The 20,804-nt window shown below is 46.0% G+C and overlaps 1 protein-coding gene across 2 annotated transcripts in view; it reads left to right on the top strand.

Moving 5' to 3' along the window:
• RAI2 (retinoic acid induced 2) overlaps positions 1 to 20,804 on the top strand; it is a 47,110-nt gene that overhangs the window by 10,769 nt on the left and 15,537 nt on the right. Inside the window, exon 2 of one of the 2 annotated variants that reach the window (XM_055702951.1) lies at positions 4,718 to 4,825. The exons of the other annotated variant lie outside the window; for it this stretch is intronic. The gene's annotated coding sequence lies outside the window, so the exon portion shown is untranslated. The remainder of the gene's footprint in view (positions 1 to 4,717; positions 4,826 to 20,804) is intronic. 2 annotated transcript variants of the gene reach the window in all.

Genomic DNA, 20,804 nt, shown 5'->3' with positions numbered 1-20,804 from the left:
TGGCAAGAAGGCCTGAGATGTGTCTGAGGTTAGGATAAGGGATGGTCAGATCCTTTCCTTCCTCCCCCAGCAAACAGTAAGCTCTCCAAAGCATCCCTTTCTGGGTGCTGAAAGTGTTTGTCTGACAAAAAATGAAAGGAAAAATGTCAAATGCGCAAACACTTTGTTTCGTTGTGAAAATGTATTTTTCATTTCACACTGAATGGATTCTGTCAAGGCTTTGCTGCCCTCTGAGTGGAACAAACAAAACAATTCTATTTTTTCATTTTACCAAAAAAGAAAAAATGGTTCTTAAATGGCTCAACCCAAACACTTCTTTTTAGGTTTCTTTTTTTTCACCAGCCTGGCCACCATAGCAAACAATTTCATTATTTGCATAGCTCTAATTGCAGTGATTAAACAAACACAGCAAACACTGACCCTTCACAGAGCCTCATCACAGCCCCACAGCCAACTTGGTCTGTATTTTGTCAGCAGAGAGGGAGATCGCTGTGGCTTTGTGCTAGACTGAAAATAAATTATCGAATTTTTTTTTTTTTTTCCTCTTCCAAACAGATACACTATCAGTTCAAAGCCAGAATAATTTTACCCGTTCTCTTGCTAGCAGGCTGAGGGATATCACCATCTTGTACATTTTAAAACCTAGTACAGTTTAAAAAACATTTGGATTTTGAATGTCTTGTTTATGTGTTACTTTTAAGTTGCCACCTCTGTTGCTGTTATTAGAGCAACATGTAGGGTTGATAATCCATTAGCGATACCCATATTAACATAGAGGAATGAGAAACAAACATCTACAGGTCTTTATTTTTTTGTTGTGAAGATGGCAGATACCTGAACACATGGTGAAGGAAATTTTTTGTCTGGCTGCGGTTCCATCAAATAGGAACAAACAATTTTTTGGACATTTTTAAATGACATTTATTTATAGCAGGTAGCGCGCAGGCAGCTGCTATTTCTCAGCGTGCTGGAAGAATGTTCTCCAGATGGTGCTCACTGTTTATGCTTTTATTCACTTCGCTTGAACACAGCAGCACTCTACGCAAAACATGGAAAATTGGAAAATAAAAACAATTATGTTTTTACAAAGTGCCATGTGATTTGCTGAAATGTCTTAGTTGACTGATGAGCGATGCTCGGGTGCAGTGTGGGGGATCATGCCTGTCACAGAAACCCTGCGCCTGAGTCCTCAGATGGGTCATGGGCATCGCCCCAGCTTGAGAGGGATGCACCCTTCTCTCGGCGAAAGGTGGGTTTGCTCAGGGCTGCTCATCCTACCCTCCTGTCTGAGCCTCTTCTGCCTCCCTTTTGCCTCGCAGCGATGTGAGTGAATGTAGGAAAGGGGTTATCATGGCAGTATTTTTGTTGGGTTTTCTGTGGCTGTGCAGCCCCAAGGTGGAGGAGACACGAGACAAAGCATTTCATAAGCCTCGCCTGTGCTGTCGCGTTCCTTTGGCTTCTAATCTCAATGAAAAATAAAATACTGAGGCCTTCAGCTAGTCCAGCTGAAAGAAATAGCAAAAGTCAAAACTGGTTTCCAAAGGACCGCTCTGGTCCATGATTTCTGCTGGTTACAGTGGTGAAAATACATATCCAAATGGTGGGCATACTCTTGCAGGCTTTTGTTATGCAGCTTCTGCAGGACTACTCACACAAAACATTTGCAGGCTGGAAGCTTTAAATAAAAGACTCTGGAATCTAAAGAATTGTTTTTATTAAAAATCCTTAGGAAAATTGGAAAATAATTTAATTCTTTCAATTTTATTATAAAAAGAGAAAAAAGAAGGCAATCATCAAAATAGATGTCAACAAGCAGGAAAAAAAAGTGGTTTTTTTGGTTTTTTAATGTATTTTACATACATATATATAAGTACATGTATAAAAGAAATAAACATTTCTGGCTTCTATTAAAAAAACAGAACGAGAAACAACAAACCTACAGCACATCAGAACAGTTTTTCAAATAGCAAAAACCGTATCATGTTTAAACTTTCAAACAGGACACAATTATTATTTCTTTGTAAACAGGAGCCTTCAGATTCTTTCAAAATTGAGTTTGAAGCCAGTAATACTTTTAGTGAAATTAAATTTCAAGAAATTAATGTATAAACAGTTGTTCAGCTGGTTTGGGGGATTTCTTTGCTACATGGGCAATGCTGCACGGTGCTTTGGTTTCTTTCCCTTGCCCGTTACCCAAGAGACAGCCCTTTCCCAAGCAGAATTCTTGCTACATCAGCTCCATGCTGTTTATCTTCCGTTGCTCCCTTGGCAGTTATTATTTCTTAATGTGTTAATTGTAGTTCCTGGACCCTCGCGTGTGAGCGTGTGTAATGTTCATGGTAATGATGCCGACACGTTCTCTAGTTCCTGGAATTGCAGAGAGAAAACCTTACATACGGTTTGGGTGCAGGGCATCCAGTAAGAGAAACCAATTACAAGAATTCAAATAGCATAAAAAGAATAAAGCAAGTAATTGGGGAGAGTAGGCATTGGGTTGAGGAAGAGGGTTTTTTTGCTTTTTCGGTTATGATTCCTTCTATGGCTCTGGCTTTGTGATATATATGTTTTTTAATTAAAACTTGAATTATGTCACTTGCTTTCCACCTTTTAACAGTATTTCACAGTAAATTCATTCCTAATAGCAAGTAGTCAGGGGTAAGGAATGGCTTTGCTGAGCGATGGGGACTGTTAATTATTAAAAAGAAACCTATGGATTTAAAACAAATTAGACCTCATTAAGCCTAGGTCTGTTTCCACACAGACCAGCTGACATGAAAAAGCCCATCTATGAGTGTGGAAAATCACACTTTTAGCCAACACAGCCCTAGCAGAGATGAGTCTGGGCTGGCACAGGGTGCGTTTGCTCTTTTGGTTTGTGTCAGAGATGTCCAGTCTCTGATCCCACTTCAAAACCTGCAGCTTTCTTGCATCTTTCCCCTTTTCCTTCCATCTCTCCTGCCACCCTCAGCCGCCCACCACGATGCCACCCAAGCTCGTGTGCACACAGGAGTCTCACCTTGCTCCTGGAGGTGCTGCTGGCCATCAGCAGCTGGAGGCCACCAGGCTGGCTGGGTGGGTGAGCTGGCTCCTGGATGATCTTGGTGCTAAGCCCAGCCAAACAGGTTGGCAGCTCCAGGCTGCAAAAGAAGAAACACAGGAGAACTCCTTTTTTCTTCCTTGGTTTTGGAGGGGAGAGAGATCTTTGACTTCTGCCATGGGGCTCTTGCCGTGGCTGGGCTGACAAACTCTCTAGGATAGATCTGCTTAGTCTCCTTTAGAGACGGGGGGGTGGGGGGTAGGGTGGATGTTTGTTTGGGCCTATTTTGTTACCCAGACTTGGCTGTGACTCTTCAGTTGTTTGTACTTAGAGGCTTTCTGTGGGACCTTAGGGAAGATCCAAAGGGCTGAGGTGGTTGCTGGAGATTGTACACTCAAACCTACGTAACTGCGGCATGTTTTAAGCTGCTTGTCTGAAATTTTTTGGAGGCAAGGGGTAAGTGCATCCATAGAAGAATCCTAATAAGGAGAGTGAAAGGTGGCCTGTAACAAGCATTTTAATTATATGTTCACAGGCATGCCATGTATGGACTTTGCTGTCTTGCTGAGACATCCCCCAGATCTTCTCTGGCATTACAGGCAGTGACAGACTTGTATCGGGAGAAGAAACGCCCATTCTGCTGGCTAGAAATCAGCAATAACATTTTGACATCTGTGCAACAGTTTAAAATGAATTATTCAGCACATAGATCGTGCTGTTTGAGCAGCCAGCACATCTCTGCCCATTTACTACTGTCAGTCCGTGGTGGAGATATCATTGATGCCAGTGGGAACTGAGCACATGGACTGGGGGTAGGTTTTGGCCCATAGCCTGGAACAGCATTTGACAGCACCCCTGCAGAATATGATAGGAATAATCTGCTTTGCCACCAGCAAAAGACTGAAAGACAATGCCAGTCTGTTTCTTCTCTCAGAGTATTTTAAACACATGCAGAAGAAGGACCTTAAGAATTTAAGAAATCATTAACCATCTGAATGTTTAAGTTCAGCTTTAGAGTGAGACTTGCATATAATTTTGATAATCAATGTGTTGCACATGACTCTCCAGAAGTCCTGAGCATCTACTGCCTGCTGGGAGTAGACCCAGAGCACAAACTGGCAGCAGGTCCAGGCCAGTCTCCAGCTTCTGCCCAGTTAGAGGGTTAAAGTCAAGCAGTTGCTAATTCCTATCAGCAAAGAAAATTCATGAGGTTCACAATGTAAGCAGCATTTGATTTGGAAATACAAGCCTAACTTCTGTAAGAACGCACTTTGGGGAGCTGCAGATGGGGAACTGGGAGGAAACACACATCAGCCAAATGCCAGCAAAACCAGGTTTGCTCAAGACAGGCATTCAGGAGAGAAGGTGAACATTTGTCTTGTATTTAGCTTCCTAATTCAGCAAGGTCGTCTGAATTAAAGCAGTGTATGTGCGGTGAGAGTCTAACATCTGTTATTTCACAGGACGCCTGTTCCCTGTAGCTGCATTTTAAATATAAAATGCAGAACACAGTATGGAAATGTTCTGTGCTATGGGTTATTGTCCTTTCCTCACCTTCCTTTATGGACTATGTTATAGCTGTCCGCTGATGCTTATCTAGTGGGCAAAAATTTAGGAGCACTCGGATAACATTGCAGTGTGGAGCGGTATCATCTGCCCATCATTGTCCATGTTTTTCAGGTGGCTAACTAAAAATCCAGCCTGCCTCAGTTCCTGCCTGCTCTTCTGTTTACGTGTGACAAAGTACAGCCCAGTGCTGTACTTGGAAAGGCAAGACATATTATCCAGGTAATTATGAAACAAATGGCTAGTATATATTAAAGTTCTTGTGTAGGAAAGCATATCTATTGCAAAAAGACACTTAAGCACATCATGAAAGTTAAGCAGATCCGTATGTCCCACCGAAGTCAGTAGAATTTAAACATGTAGTTAAATCTTACATGCAGTAAGGACATACGCTGTGATAGTAACACCATAGCTGTAAGGTTTTTGAACCCGTGTGTGTGTGTATGGCTTTATTTTCAGAGTCCCCAAGAGCTTTGCAATTAGCAGAAAGATGTGAAATCGTGATGAATTCCAGGCAGCTCTGGATACTCAGGTGTGGTGCTTCAGCAGGAGGTGGGACCTGGCTTCCTCAGCCAGTCCTTGACAAGAGCAGTTCTGCAGCTGCTGCTGCTGCAGCTGGATGCAGGCCGGAGTTTGCATCCACGGTCGCTGTGCAGTCAGCACCACCTGCGTGCGGGTACGCGTGTGTGGTATTTTCCTATGGACTAAAGTCTGTTCCAGCCTTTGTAGGGCTGCCATCACCCAAGTGTCTGAACTGTCTTGCCATCTTTGATCTGCTCACCATCACTGCGCTCCGCTGGAGCAGGAGGATATTATCCCCCTTGGGCAGAGAGTAAAAGAGGCACAGAGAGATGTCAAGCCCAATTTGAATAGTTACTTTCGTGTCTGCATGTGTGGAGACATCTCAGGGTGTGGGGATGTGGGGGTGTGGGGAGTTCCAGACCTCCTGTCGGTGTAGTTTGTAACCTGTCTGCCATTACAAACCTGGCTCGGAGGGGCTCACTCTGCCCCACGTGGGAAGCTCTTGAGCGGGGACATGAGTGTGCACATCCCTGATCCCGGAGCAATGGAATATCATTTTGCTAGTGTAGGTGTGGGGTGGTGAGAGGAGTGGGGGTGTGCAGCAGTCCGAAAATGAAGGGAGGAGGGTAAAGAGCTGAAGTAATATATGCATGAGGGTGAAGAAGGCTACCTGGTTTTATTGCCACTTGATTGGAAGGATGTGTGTAGCTTGTGAGCATCCATTAATTAGTCATGCAGTTGCTCTGTGCTGGTATCAATAAAACCTTAATAGTACATGATACCAGCCTGTGATTGCTTCCTTTTTTCCACATCCCCTTGTGAGGATGCATGTGTATCAGCGCAGCTGTGCACTGTATACAGTGTATATGTGCTGTGGCTGCTTACGTAAGAAAGGGACAGTAAAATCATTTAGTGGCTAGTTACCTCTCATGTGATTTTCCCAAGCGTTTATAAAAGGATCTTTGATACGCAGCACTCTCTCATGTGCACAAAATAGCCAACGTGGTTTTCTTCCTTTTGCTGAGACATACTAATTCTTAAAATGGCTCCTGAGCAGGCATTCCTAGGTACATGTAGCGACTGCAGCCTGATGGGTTAGCAACAACAACAACAAAACAGGCTCTCCTTCATTTCCTTTATATGCACATCGTGCAGCTTTTCAAACAGTGCATCAAACACTGCCGGCTGGAAATTTCCAGGCCCATTTCCTGCCTGGTGCATGCTCATAAAGCAAGATTGTCTGTACGGTCCGTAGCTGCAGTACTGCAGAAAGTCAATAAAGAGCTGACCACCTCACCTCTATCAAAAGCAGTTGAGAAGCCCTGCCTCATCTGCCTTATTAAAACCACACTTGACTCCCGCCGAGAAACCTAGCTGGGAACCTTGAAGAGAGGGATAAAAAAGGAGGCTGAAATTGCAGTGAGTATTCTACAGCTAGGTCTTGCAGTAAGGTTAAAGAGTGCTTATTGTAAAATAAACCAAAAAGGCAGCTTCATTAAAACAAGGAGGATGCCTGCGTTTAATGCAATGAACTTCTGACTCTCCCTCCTACAGTACGGCACAGAGATGATTAGTTATTGCAGCAATGAGCAAATTTAAGTAGCTCCCTAATGGATTTGTATTTTGAATTTAAATATGTATATGCTTATATAGGTGCATGCGTGTATGTACTTTAATTTTTGCAAGAAAAGGCATGATGTAGAAATAGATGCAAGAGCTAGAATTTGTACTGCAAAATGTATTTTCATATGTGTTTGAAAGGATGCTTCTTTTTTTCTTGCCTTTATATAAGAGTAATTGATTGAATGTTTGCCAAGCTTTCAGTAGTATCCATCGGGAATCCCCACCCCCACCTTCCCCGGGCCCACCAGCTTTTTCTCACCTTAAAATGAAAAAAGAAAGAACTTTAACAGAAAGATCGTTGCTCTAGCTTAATATTGTAAGATTTCAGAGATTGAATTTTCTGATAGTAATGAAATGAACCCTGAGCTGTGCCATGAATTTGATTGCAGTTAATTTGATTTTTGAGATGCTCAACAAAGCTAGCCCATTAGCTTTAACCTCACATAGTTTGGATTTGTACAAAATGGTATTTTTATATATATATGGGTATAGATAATACGAAAATCTCTCTTTGCTAATCCAGTTGTTTGTAACACTTACTGTCGATGAGTACTTGCTAACTATAGCACTGTGGGAAGTGGTATCTGGTGAGTTGCTGACCACTAATCGCACTACGTTTATTGCTTTGGTGGTACAGGGTTTGTTTTCCTTTTCACAAGGAAAAATACAGCTGAACAGCTCAGTTAGGAGAAACATGCACACTCTGTCCTGCAGCTTTTTCCATTTCTCATTGATCTTAATGAGACTAGTCATATGAATAGGGGTGACTCTTGTCAGAAAGGATTTTTTTGGCTGAAACTCACAATTTCTATTTATTTGATTTGCTTCTGCAGGCTTCAGAATGAAAGTGCTCCTCTTCATAGTATTTGCCAAGAGGCAACAACTGTGGGGTGGGGCATCCCCCAAGGTGGTCCCAGTGCCTGGCCTTTTCTCCTTACACAGTTTATTCTTGGTCAGCAGTTAATAAGATGGTGGAAGATGGCCTTATATATGTATATGTATACATATGTGTATTATTATACCAGCTTGAGATAAGAAAGTATTTGGTGATGTCAGAAAACTAATGACACAAGGCTGCAGATAACTGGGAATAGTGTTAAGGAGCTGATTGTGTGTGGGAAAAACAGGAGGGGAATTCTGCAGCTGGGAGGAGATTGGTCGCTATGGGAAAAAAAATACAGAGCATGAAGTTTCCAGAAGAGGGGAAAAACAAGACTGGGGAGGGAGGAGATGAATGGTGGGGCTGTGCAAGTTGGGAGTGATATTGAAAGTTTTCCAGGCAATGGGCAGAGGTTGAGCTGCAAAGGAGATAACTGCCATGAGCTGCTTGTGGGAGGTCCTGTAAGCAGGGGGGTGCAAAATCTCACCAAAAGTCAGGGGATGTATGGCTTAGCAATGTGTGGGAGGGAGGGTGCCCATAGGTGGGAAGAGGGTTGGACACATGGCTGGAGGCAAGGTGTTTTGTCTGGATCCGTGCCACTGAAGTAGTGCACTGAAGTGAAGTGCATTTGTGGAGCCAGGAGCAGGGCTGCCTCCCTCCAGCTCCATCATCCCCAGCAAACCTGCTGGAGGGTTGTCTCCTGGTTCCAGTGCAGAGGGGCCTGGGGCAACCCTACTTCTCTCTTGGGTGCTTCTGCCTGTGTTCCATGGAGGGCTCCTTGAGGTCACAGCCAGCTGCCTATGGGAGCAAGAGCAGGGCATGCACGCACAGGTACCCTCCTGCCTGCCTGAAGCGTTCAGACATCGAGCCTGGGGTAGAGCTGGGGACTCGTATTGGGAGTGATCCAGAAGGTCCCTGGTTTGGGCCCAGTGAGGAGCCAGGTACTAGGATGTCTCGCGGCAGGGAGCTGCTGGAGTTCTGGAGGATGCTCGCATGCCCACACCTCTGCAGCATCTTCTTGGGTCCTGCCAAGCCATAGTCCAGGTGTCTCCCTTGCTTGTTACAGGGCAAGGAGAGGTTTTATTATTCCTAACTTACTATTTTAGAGGGTTTGGGTTGGTTCTTTTAATTCTCTTTTCTTCATGCTGTTTTTGGTGGCCCAGTCTGAAGGCAAGGTGCCCAGTTATTTTGGCAGGAGTTAGTCAAGCCCATTCAGCAGCAGCGGAAGGGGGGGAAAAACATTAAAGAGAAAGCAGTGAGGACCTCACCAGAGTCCCATAGTGCCAAATTTAGGACCAAAAATCAAGGGAGGGAGCAGAAACCTCGTCTCTATCTTCAGGCAGTGCTGAAACAGTGCCCTGGAAACGCTGAGGCCACAGAGACCATTAAAACACACTCCTGGCATGGGGCTGCCCTGTGACACCGGCTGTTTTGCTCCACAGCAGATGATGCTTGCTGTTCCGTGGGAATCGATATCCATAGGTTCCTTGCTGCCAGCCTGCGCCCAGCGCAGCAGAGACGTGGGTCCACACGCTCCCCAGAGGGATGCCCCTTTCGCCATGGCCAAGGCTGCAAGTGGTGTGAATCCTCACCAAAAATGATGATGCAGTTCCCATACTACCACTAAGTTAGACTAATTCAGGGGGTAGTGTCTGATGTTTCTCAGCCAATGCTCGCTAGAAAGGAAACAATTTTACACATCAGCAATTTTTTATGATTAATAATATTATCCTGCCTTAATTGAAAAATGGGCTGGTGCCCTTAAGAAAAAATTAAGCTGCAGGAATTAGTATCTAACCTCTTTATGATGAATGTGTATTTTTACACACTGCATATTACTGTCAGTGCTTTTAGAAGTAATAGTGCTGCATATTGTAATAAAAAATTGTCCTGTGTTGTTTGTAGTTGCGTGGCACCATTCTGTCTGGCTGACTTGGCTTTAAGAGTCTGAACGCTTGGGAAGAAGCAGCGTGAGGATGCCGGAATCCTTTTAAAGGGAATTTATGTACAAACAGGAGGATGATGTGTAGGCTCTGAGCTCTGCTATCAGTTGTTATTGCTGAGAGATATTCACGGGGAGTCAATGCCAGACGGAGCATTAGCGATTGCCGGCCTCGGTGCCTTCGTGGGAAGTCGGTCATAAAGTCGGTGAGGGCTCCTGTTTGTGGGATTTTTAAACACCAGTGAATCATTTTACGTAGTAAGGCGGTTGTCGTTAGGGTGAGTTTGTACAAAGGTCTTTGTGAACCACTTTCTCTGCCCAAACAAAGCCTGAGAAGGAGAGAGAGCCGATGCTGAAGGACAGGGGTATTTGTTATGGCCAGCAGAGAGCCAGCTGCTGGGCTTTGCCGAGGTTTGCCAGGCAGCATGCGGGACTGGGGGGGTTGTTGCCTGCCTCTGCTCATCTGCCTGTGATTGCAGGCGGTCCTGGAGATGGGACAAGTCCTGACTTCAAGGCGTCGTGCTCCTTCCATGTGTCTGGCCCCAGGACTTTGTCTTGTGCGAAGCAGCCCAAGAAAGCTGAGATTACAGAAGGTGAGAAGGTCTGAGTCTCTGATAAGGACAGCTGAGGACAAAACAAAGTCAATAAAATCCCTTTTGGCCATACTGCTGTCCTGGCATTGTCCATCTCCTGCAGGCTTCTTGGAGGACCAAGGCTTCAGCAGCAGGCTCAGAACAAAACCATGTACACGTGAAGGATGTGAATGTGGTGTGTTACAAATGCCTTATTCCCCCAACCTAGAGTTCTTAAATGCTCTCATCAGCTTAAATATTGCTCACCCAAACATTTGAACATTGTGAGTCAAATCTCCCTGGAAACGTGCGGTGAAAAATAGATGCCTGTGGTGGGATCACCAGTGCTTTCCAGTGTCCCTGGCTGGCAGGGTGCGAGGAGCCCTCTCCTCTTCTCCTTCCTGGGAGGGTGGGAGGGCCCTGGTGGGGAAAGAAATGCTCTGGCAGTGCCATCTTCCTCAGAGGGCAACCTGCCCGCGGTTTGGGACTGGGGAGGGAGGAGGAGGGTCTGGTGAAGGAGCCAGGACCATCCCCAGGTGGGGGGGACACGCTGGCTCTGTGGGGGCATGTGGTAACGCAGTGGGAGCAGCCCAGGGAGGCTCTCCTTCCCTGTGCCTTCTCTGCCTTCGGTCTGTGCCCACCCAGAGAGGACCCCGGATCCTGCCTGACCCTGCCGAGGAGGCAGCAGCGGGTGGGCTGGTGGTGGTGGCATGCCATGCCGCATCCCAAATCTGTTGTCCCTGCCTGTGTAGGCTGGCCCTGGTGAGTCCTCACACCCATTCTCTGGTGTCTTTAAATTTGTAGTAAAGGTCTTTTTAGCTATCTCTTCCTTTGTATTTCAGCCAGGGTCCCTATTAAAGCAGGCCATGAGGAAGTCTGCATTAAAATGCTTCCTTCCATCCCTCCGTCCTCCCCCCGCTCCCAGCCCCATCCTCCTCGTCCCTGGAGGAAACGCTTGTCTCTGCCAAGATCCTGCCTCGCAAAAGTAAACAATATGAAATTACAATAAAATGTTTTGATTTGCTGGGCCTGACATTCAGGAGCTACATAACAGAGACTTATAAAAAGGATCTTCTATAGATAGCCAGTGTGAGAAAAAAATAATTTCTCATTTGGGGCATGTTTTGGAACCAAGCATCAGGGCAGCGTAGATGGAGAACGGGATTTCTTCGCCAAACCTGAAGGATATTGGGAGGTTTATACTGCAGCATCCGTCAGCAGCTTTCTGCCTGGTGTCTGTGGGTGACTGGCCTATCGCACAGTAATGCCAATATTTGGGACTCTGTGTGTGTGTGTGTGCATGGGCTGTTGTTACTTGATGCTTTAAGACTGGTTAGTGGACTGAAAGCCTTGAGAAGGAAATAGATGAGCTGAAACTTGTTTCCTCCAGGGCTCTTCCAAATAATTCAGAGGAAGGCAAACCTAAATGGAGGTATAATCCCTAGGAGATGAGTTTCCTTGGGCGCTTGCCAGTTTAGCAGGCTGAGTAATCTGCACTGTCATCAAGATTTGCGGATTAGCTGTAGTGAAGCTAGTTGGCTTTGACATTTCATTAGAGAAGTTTTCCGTAGTTTTTCATCCCCAGTCTTGATGCTGTGAAATATGGATGATGTAGCTTTGCTATCCTTACACCTTCTAACATTTGTGCAAGTTGATGCTGAGACTGCAAACATCTCTTATCCGCTGAGGATTTTTTAAATCATTGCTTGTTTATGAAAGACTAACTGGGTCAAAGGCTAATTTTGGAAAAGATCTGCTTTCCCCAGTGCTAACCAATAAATTTTCGTCTGGGTAACGTAAGTTACCGAACTGTTATCTCCCAAACATATCCCAAAAGGGATAAAAGCAGACACTATTTATCCTATAATCTGCAAATATTTTGAAAAGTGAACTGGAATATCAATAAAACAGCTTATCATCAAGGTCTTTTTAGAGGTCTAAAGGACATTTATTTAGAAATTGAAATGTTATATTTAGAGGCAAGAACTGTGCAGATGAGGAGGGAGTGTGTACGAGTGACAGCATTGTAAATTGTCTGGGGGGTTCAAGGGACTGGGGAAGGACACTGTGTCCTGAAGTCACTCCTTCCCAGAGACGTCTCTGCTGATAAGAGCCAGTTTGTTGTTCCTGGTGACAATGATCGAGTGGGACAAGGCAAAGGATCACCCTGTGGGTTCCTGTGGTAGTGTACAGAAACAGGGATGTGGCCTGGTTTATTTATCACAGCGAGACGTGCCCTCACTCTTCCTGCCGCAGAGGATGAGTGTGTGTCCTTGGAGCTTCTGTTGTCACCGCTATAATCCTCTCCCGACCCTTTTCTGATGTCCCTCCAGAGGCTTGCAGCCCCAGGGGCTGTGGAGGATGTGCTGCAGAGGCATGGCCAGCCCGGCACCGAGTCTGTGCCGTGGAGGAGTGCTGGTGGCCGCCCAGGCTGCAGTGCCCACCAGCTTTGGGGTTCCCCTTGCTCTCAGCTCCCCCGGCACTGCAGGGTGTGTTGTGGGACCTTGAATGTCTTTGCCACCTAAGGTGACCATCCTGAAGTCTAACCTCGGTGCTGTGGGGAAAAAGGGAGGAATAACCAGGGCAGGACTTTTGGGGACAGCCAGGAAGGATGCATGGCACCAGGTGTGCAAGGGGGGTTGACAGGGACAACATGCTAGGTTCCACCTTGCAGAGGGACATCCTTGTCCCTCTCTGGCCACGTTGCCTTCTCACTTCTACCTGTCTCTCCTTCGCTGATGCCATCTGGCATCCTTTGCTTCCCTGTCAGACTCCTTGCATGGATGCTGTAGGTAGTGGCACATGGGCTTTGGTACCTGAAATCTACCTTAACATGCTGCTTTGTACTTCTGTTGCAAAATTGTGAGTGAAAAGTAAGGTTTAGTTAAAAAATTATTTACTATGCTGTAGTCCGACTGAATAATACAAATAGTGTTAACGTAAGTGTTGGACTGCATGTTTTAGGGCTTCAGTGATTTATCCATCAATTATGTCATTGTAAACTGAAGGTGAAGTTACGCCTTCGTAGGTCTGGCATAACAAATGGTTGAACTTAACCTCTGCTGGGTACTTCTGAATTTATTTTACAATAGAATTTATTTTAGTGAGGGAAATGGGTACAATTAGCAGAAATGTCCTATGTGAAGGGCTGGGCGCCTCGCAGCTGCATAGATCTTGGTTTGGGATAAAGCAGCAGTTCCTGTAGCTTGTATTGCGGTGAGCCAAAAGATGAAATATTCAGAATACAAGTGTGTGTGTGTGTGTGCGTGTGCACATGTAGATATACATACACATGCTGTTCCTGTAGAAAGTAAATATCAATCTTGATTATCTGAATATCGATGTAGCAATTTAGAAATAGCTTTCCAAGAGAAGGTGTCTGCACTGTTATATTGACCAGCATAATGAAATCAGACAACCTTTCAATCCATAAATCACGGTACAGTATTTGCCGTTACAAGCTCTGTGGTTGTACTGAGCGAGCAACACTGTCCAAAGAATTTTATTAAGTCAAAGTAATAAAATTGAAAATCCGTATTGACTCTTTTACATTTTGGCCTGAGAATGTATTTTGTTTGTTTTTCAGACTCCATTTTATTTACTTTAGTTACTTTATTTCTCAGATTGGAGGCCGTCTGTTAAATCACAGTAATCTTTTGTTGTGAAGCCCGGGATGTTCTCCTTGGTGTTTACTGACGGCAGCGTAACGCACATTTCCTAATCATCTTTGTTATTGTGCTGATTGAGAATTTGAAGGACAAAGTGGGTCTGAGCAGGCCACAGGAATCTGTGGCTTCAGGGGAATGATGAGAAATTTCTTAATGGCTTACTAAATGACAACATGCATTGAAAGTTGGTTTTCAGTCATCTCAAGATATGTTACTGCTTAAGAATGGCTTCAGTGTAATATTCCTCCTTCTAGAAGACAAAATGCAAGGGGATTTGTACTTGCTGAAGAAAAACATTCTATTTTCTGTCTGCAACAACCCTAAACATTATCCTCAATATATTTTCACTCCACACAAATTCAGCTCCTGCAATTTTAGCTGAGAATAGTTTTGCAGACCTTACTGTGGAGGTGGCCTGGGACTCCACTGCTTGCCAGTCACTTCCATCAGGCATTTGATTCAGATCAGATCTTCACACCCAGACTGCGGGGAGCCCATGGAGGTCAGTAAAAGAGAGCATGGATCTAGCCAAGGACACCTGTTTGCATGACCTGGCTTTCTGTGATATGATCAAGACACCCCAGTTCTTGTCCAGCTTTCAAAGTTACGGAAAGAGATTGCTTCCTCAGTTGTGGTCAGAGGAGTTTTTCATCCATCTTTGGCAACTATTGTAGAAAGACAGTAGATGTCCCTCAACAACTCTTTTTTGCAAGCTAAGGGCACTGCGCAGTAGCTCTTTATTTGTCACTGCTTTCTGTATCTTCCACCTACTCTGCTTCAGGTGTTCTCTGAAGCTTCGTTCATCTTATCCCTTGTGTCAGCAGCTCTAGGTTTTTCTCCTTCATTCTCCTCTTCACCTTCCCTACAGCAGTTGTACATTTTTTTTCTGGGTGTTTTGTTTTGTTTTTTTTTTTGTTTGTTTGGGTGTTTTGTTTTTTTTAATGCCCAGAACTCTCTGTGTCTTGTAGCCTGCACCATCTCCACTTTTTGCAGCAGTACCGTGTGTGTCCCCAGAACTGGATCCCCCAATCTCTCTGCCAGTGCCAGTGCCAGGTCTCCATGTGCTACCACTTCCTTCCTTTGCAGCTACTACTGGGAATAAATCACGCAGCGTGTCAACATAGTGGCCTCTTTTGGGAAGATGTGCAAAGGATGAGGTGAATGGTGGTGTTCTGCTAGAAGGCGTTTGGTGACTGCTATCAAGTTGTCCTTTGATCTGGAGACAACTCAGAGGTCCTTGCAGTTCTGCGAGACAGATGTCAGAAGCTCTGCATCCTGCCCTCCTTCCCTCTCTTTTTGCCCCTTGCTTCAGTTTTTTGGGGCAAGCTCCTGGTCACCAGTGGGACCTGTTTGCAGAAGTATCTGCATTACTGGGATTGATCCAATACAGCTCTCTGAAGCTGTTGCATCAAAATGCCACCATGTTGAATGTAGGGCTTCACAACCTGCAGGACCTAATGTTAGAGCTAAATGCATTTTTCTGTACAGACCAGTGGCAGACTTCCAAGGAGCTTGAGGAGAAAGTGATCATGCCTAGGTGTGTAAACCCCTACCCAACATTTAATTACTTGTTATAGCCATATTTTCAAGGGGTTCCAGTGATCTCAGATCATCTGAAGAATGACATGGCAACTTGATCTTGTAAATATGTCAAACAACGCTTGTGTTCAGTCACTTGTTCAGACACTCATCAGCATAGTGATCATCTTTGGCTTAAAAATAGCTCCTTTTTTCTTTATTTATCCCCCAAATTTACCCTCTGGTGGAAACCATGCCTGTCACATGTTTAAAACAGATTTTCTTCACTGTGCTTATGAAGGAAGGTAAAGGAAGTGATAAATCTCCAAAAACAGTATGATAAAATAAATCCTCTCTAACTAAGGGGCCAGATACTGAGTCTTTTACTCCTTTGGGATCTTGATCTATAGCTGGCCCCACTGACTGTGAGATGACTTCTGCTGCAGCAGGGCTGGGAGTGCCAGAAGCTGCCCCCTTGCAATCAAATGGGAACTCCAAGGACTGAAGTCATAGATCACTGTATCCAGTGAATAGCTGGTGTGCTGCCTGTCAGCAAGGAATAGATTGAGGGAACTGAAAAAAACAAAAAAGCAACCCTCCAAAAACTGGAAAAAATCTGCTGCATTTGAAAAAAACTAAGTAAAAACTTTGGGGCTTTGAGAATTTATGACTTTCCTTTTTTTTGCCCCCAATAATCCGAAGAAAATCCATCATCCTTCCTCCCTGTTTCTGACACGGGAAATAGTTTACAGTTAGTTATTTCCCTCTGTTAGCATTGAATCGATAACAGGATCAGACTACCGACTACACACTTGTCCCTTTCCTCCCCATGTTTCTGCTGTTTGGATATGGGGAATAAATAACTGCAGGTCACGGTGATGCGGCTGCTGTAACCTAAAGCGTCCGTCACACCAACACCCTACTGATGGATGGACAGTTGTTCTGTCATAGAGAGCATGGGGCACGTTGGGCCAGGCACTGGGCACCTCATCCTGCTCCACTGCCGTGCCAGGTCTCCGCTGGCTGCGGTTCGGCAGCGGCAATGACAGCTATTTCCTCGCCTGCCCTCCTCCATCGACTAGAAGAAAGGGAAAAGAAGAGAAAGGCTTTTGTTCCTGGGGGATGAACTGCTCCAGCAGCGGCCGCAGGATGCGGTGCGGATGCTTTCTGCTTGCAGTCCTCCTGCTCCACCACAGATGGGCTTCAGCTAAAATAAACCAGCCTTCCATGAACCTTTGAAGTGTGCTCATCTTCTGAGTCACTTCCCTGTCACCCGACGGGCAGCGTGATGCTGAGAGGGATGTTCTCGCATCACACAGGCGTGCTCAGACTTTTATCTCGCGGTGGCCGTGCAGCCTCCCACGTCATTTCCCATGCGAGTGGCAGCTTCGCCTTTCCTGAACAACATCTTCCTTTCTTCTGGCATTTTCCAAGTCAGTGGAAAGCTAGGACCATTGGAGACACACAGAGACTATGTTAGGTGCCTCTCCTGGCCTCCGAATGTGTCCCCCTGCTTTCTTCTGTCTGCAGAGTATTTGTATCTTAGTGGAAGGGTCTGGGAGCAGTGCCTTCAACTTTTCCCCCCATCTTCCATGTTGGCCACTACATGGCAAAGAAGTGCAGCCTCTCAGGGCAAACCGACATGCACACTGGCACTGTTCCATGTACGTCAGATAGACCACCATGATCAGGAATCACGTTCTTCCATCATTTGTAATTTTACATCATACCATTCAGGAAAATCCTGATGTTGCAACGCTCGTGGTTCTCTTTTCTATACCTGAAATTGCCAATTACATGAAATAATTTGTGACGAGCCAAAAAGCCCCAAAACACTGAGAGCCTTTTGAATTAAATTGCCCAGAGGTCTTTTTTTTTTTTTTTCTTGAATCAGTCCAAAGACTTTAATTGATAATGTTGAGATTTTTACCTTCCAAACAATGTAATTCTTTTGGTTTTAATTAAAGAATTCTTCTCCTTTGCACTAGACTGATGCTAAACTGGCTTCACTAAATCTTCTTATGCTGTAAGTAGCAGTGACCCAGATAAACACGTTTGAAAATGCGACTACTGAAACTACGGTATGTTGCCTTTGTAGGACACAGCAAGAGAAAGACTAAAATAATTCTATAAATTTATGAGTGTAGCAGGTAGCATCATATCATTAAAAGCAGATTCAAAGACCAGTTTATTTTTTTTAGATTATATGTGCAAATCTGTGTGAAAAAAAGTACGTAATTTGGAGTCAGAAGCTTGAAAGTTACAAAGAGGCCTATGAAAAAATAACTTTTTCCTTTTGTGTATGTCCTTTTGCAGCATAACAAGGCCTTTTGGAAAAGAGGGGATAACTGTATTTAAGAATGCATTGTAATGCAGCCCCACAGAGTCAGGAGCATGCAGGTAACCAGGAGAAGGTTGCATTTCAATTCTCCTCAGCACCTGAGTTTGCAGCTTTGGTGGCTTTTTAATGTAAAGGCTGAGCTCTTGTCCCAGCCAAACCCACTCAGTCCCCAGGGCCTACCTGAAGCCAAGGCCTGGAGGAGAGCCCTGTCCTCCACTGGCCGTATGAAAGACATAGACATTGCCAAAGGGCCTTGTGTAACTATATTTAGGTAAACCCTTTCTAGAACCCCCAAAATTGTGGTTAAGGGGACACTGCCCATTGTTCCAGATGCACATTTTGTGTCTGTGTGTGTGTGTGTACGAGCGCTGCCCAGGATGCTCTGGTAAGGACTTCACACTGCTGTTGGAGTGCACTTGCTCCAATACTTCATTAAGCTCTGATTATACGTAACTACTGCTGCTCTGAGAGCGAGTCCTTCAGCCAAACCTTCTCTTCTTGGTAGCTATTGCCCAAGTCACGACCGGCATGGAAGAAATGGATGGAGCGCAGTGCTCAGCCTGGCACAAGTGGCTGCAAGTGCCTGTGGCTGCCGGCCGGGGGGAGCTGGGTGCTGGCAGCATGGGCTGCAGGGTGTCCCTTGCACCCCATAACTTGCTCAAATGTGGACCTTTCCACGCCTTTTGGTTTTGTGGGCTTTTTTAGACATCAGCATCAGCTGTGTTTACACATAGAAGAAATATACGCTATCAGGAACAATCGATAATAAGCAACCTTTAATTAGCGCCAGAGGTGCAAAGGGACCTGATCCCTCAGTGCCTGTTTAGACAACTAAACCCAAACAGCCGGCCTCCAGCACCCCATTGCCAGTGCCCTGTGACACTATGCCCGGTGCTGCTGCTGCTGCGCATTGGTGGCTTTGGTGCCACCAGCACCATGGGGGGTTGGGGGTGCCCACCACCCCCAGGCTGCTCCTCTTCCTGCCCCTTGGCCTCTGCCAGCTTGTGCTGGTGGCTGGGTCCTGGTGAAAGCTTCATCCCAGAGCAGGGGCCGAATCATCCTTGATCACTGTAAGGATAGTACAGGATTTACTAGGTGTTCAACATACTGGGTGACTTTGGGATCTTCAGAGATCCACCCCACCTTTAATTAATTTTTGGTAGCAGCATGGTCTGCTGCTTACTCTGGTTAGCATTAAGCTGTAAAATTGCTAATGTCAGACAAAAAGCCAATGGAGTCTTATTGATTTTTCATGCTTTTGCAACATGCTGCAGGAGCCTTTTCACTGGACATGGAGGACACCCGGGGATGGCGAGATGGGTGTGTGCTGACCCACTCTCACGTACTCTGTGAAGCCATGGGCACCAGCGCTGATTTTGCCAGTGGGGTCCAGCCAAGAGCCCTTGCCTGAACAGAGGCAAGGGCTGTACCCACCCGAGCTGGCTGCCACCCCTTGAAATTACTGGAGTTAACCTGTGTGAAGTGTCCTCTGGGAAATGCACAACATGGAGGTGGCCCTTTTAGTTGTACAAGGCAGCCAACGAAATGCAGGTTGGTCATTGCAGCCTGTCCCATCCTCCTCACTGTAAAAATTATGGATGCTGAGTTTTGGGCAGCTCTGGCACCCTTTTGGTGTGGAGCACATCTTGGCAGAGAGCTCAGCTCCTGGTTTGTGGTCACACTTGCCTGTCCTGGTGGCCACCCTGCCAGTGCAGCTGTGGCCAGCAGCTCTCTGGTTTCTCAAACTGCAGATCATGACACTTTTTTGGGGAAGATTCATTTGGGGTCGCAAAGGATTTGTGCCTACCAGGGGACCGCTTGGATTTGGCTTGTGCTATTCAGATGTTTACCCAGCTTGGCCAGCAGTTTGGCATATGCGCACATCTGCCAACATGTGGTAAAAACAGAGGTTTTTCTTGGTTGGTGCCTTAGCTCTCTGGGCTTCTTTTGCAACCCCTGTTGCAGTGCAGCTTGTTTCTGATGTGCCTCTTCTATTACAGACTCCTCTGATTTCCCTCATCTGCCATCCCGGGCAAAGACTGGCCAGCGGTGGCCCCCGGGAACCCAGTGGCCTGGCATGCACTGCTTTGGCACCTCGCAGACCTCCCAGCTGCACGTGGAGTGCATGGGCAGGACAGCCCAGCTGGAGCCATAGAGGTTCTTGGGGTAGTGTGGGGCAGACCCACGTTCTGCATGCAGGAGGAGCTGAAAGGTGCAGCAGCCCCTCTGTCCAGCAATGGCTTAGTCCCCTGAGCAGGGGCAAGTGCAGAGACTTGATGTTGACTGCCCCGCTGGAGGGATGGTGCAGAGCTTTTTCAGGAGGCAAGGGCTGGGGGCATTTGCCCTCCCACTTTGCCAACAGCAAGCTCTTAAATGAGCATGGTTGTTTTCTCTAACACCCCGCCAAGAAAATACTGAATATTTTGTACTTCTTGGGTGCTCTTGCTGTTTCTATCTGCGAGAAAGGGTGTAATTTTTGTAGCTGAGCTAGTCTACCGACATATGGATTTGCCTGAGGCAAGACAAGCGTGTGCTGTTTTTCACGACTTATGCAGGCTATAGGCAGTTTTTATTCCCTGAAATCATTATGTAGTTAAAACTACTTCCTCCTTGTTTTGCTAATCTCCCAAACTCCATTGTGCTCCCTTCTGGTTACTATCAGGTACTCGCTGCTGCAGGAGCTGCAGTAGTTCAAGCTGTCGGTCTCCATCCCCACGCCTCTGGCCAAACCCAGTGCACCCATACTGAGACAGTGGGAGGGGTTGGTCACCCTGGGAACAAGGAGCTTAAGGACTGGTGCATGGGCATGGGGAGGGTTCGATAGGCGTGGGCAGCACCCCAAGGCTGTCTCCATTTCAGGGGCATGTATGGTGGTGGCCCCATCCTGGTGGGGACAGACGTTGGTGTTGATGCCCTTCCTTGCATTGGGTACCTGGGGCGAGGGAGGAGGATCACGCATGTCGTCTGTGGCGTTGGGCAGGTGTGGGGTAGTGTGGGTTGGGTGGTGAAAGCTGGTGCCTAATGGAAGAAAGGACTCGAAACAGTTAAGCCTGGGAGTAACAATGCTGTGGCAGATCCTTACCCCCAGTACTGCACCAGGAAATACTTAGCTCCAGCTACGCGAATGGTGTATCA

Source organism: Falco cherrug, chromosome 2 (genome assembly GCF_023634085.1).
Source record: "Falco cherrug isolate bFalChe1 chromosome 2, bFalChe1.pri, whole genome shotgun sequence".
Lineage (NCBI taxonomy): Eukaryota > Metazoa > Chordata > Aves > Falconiformes > Falconidae > Falco > Falco cherrug.
The sequence above is the reverse complement of the archived record's forward strand: the minus strand, read 5'-3'. Positions and strand labels throughout refer to the sequence as shown.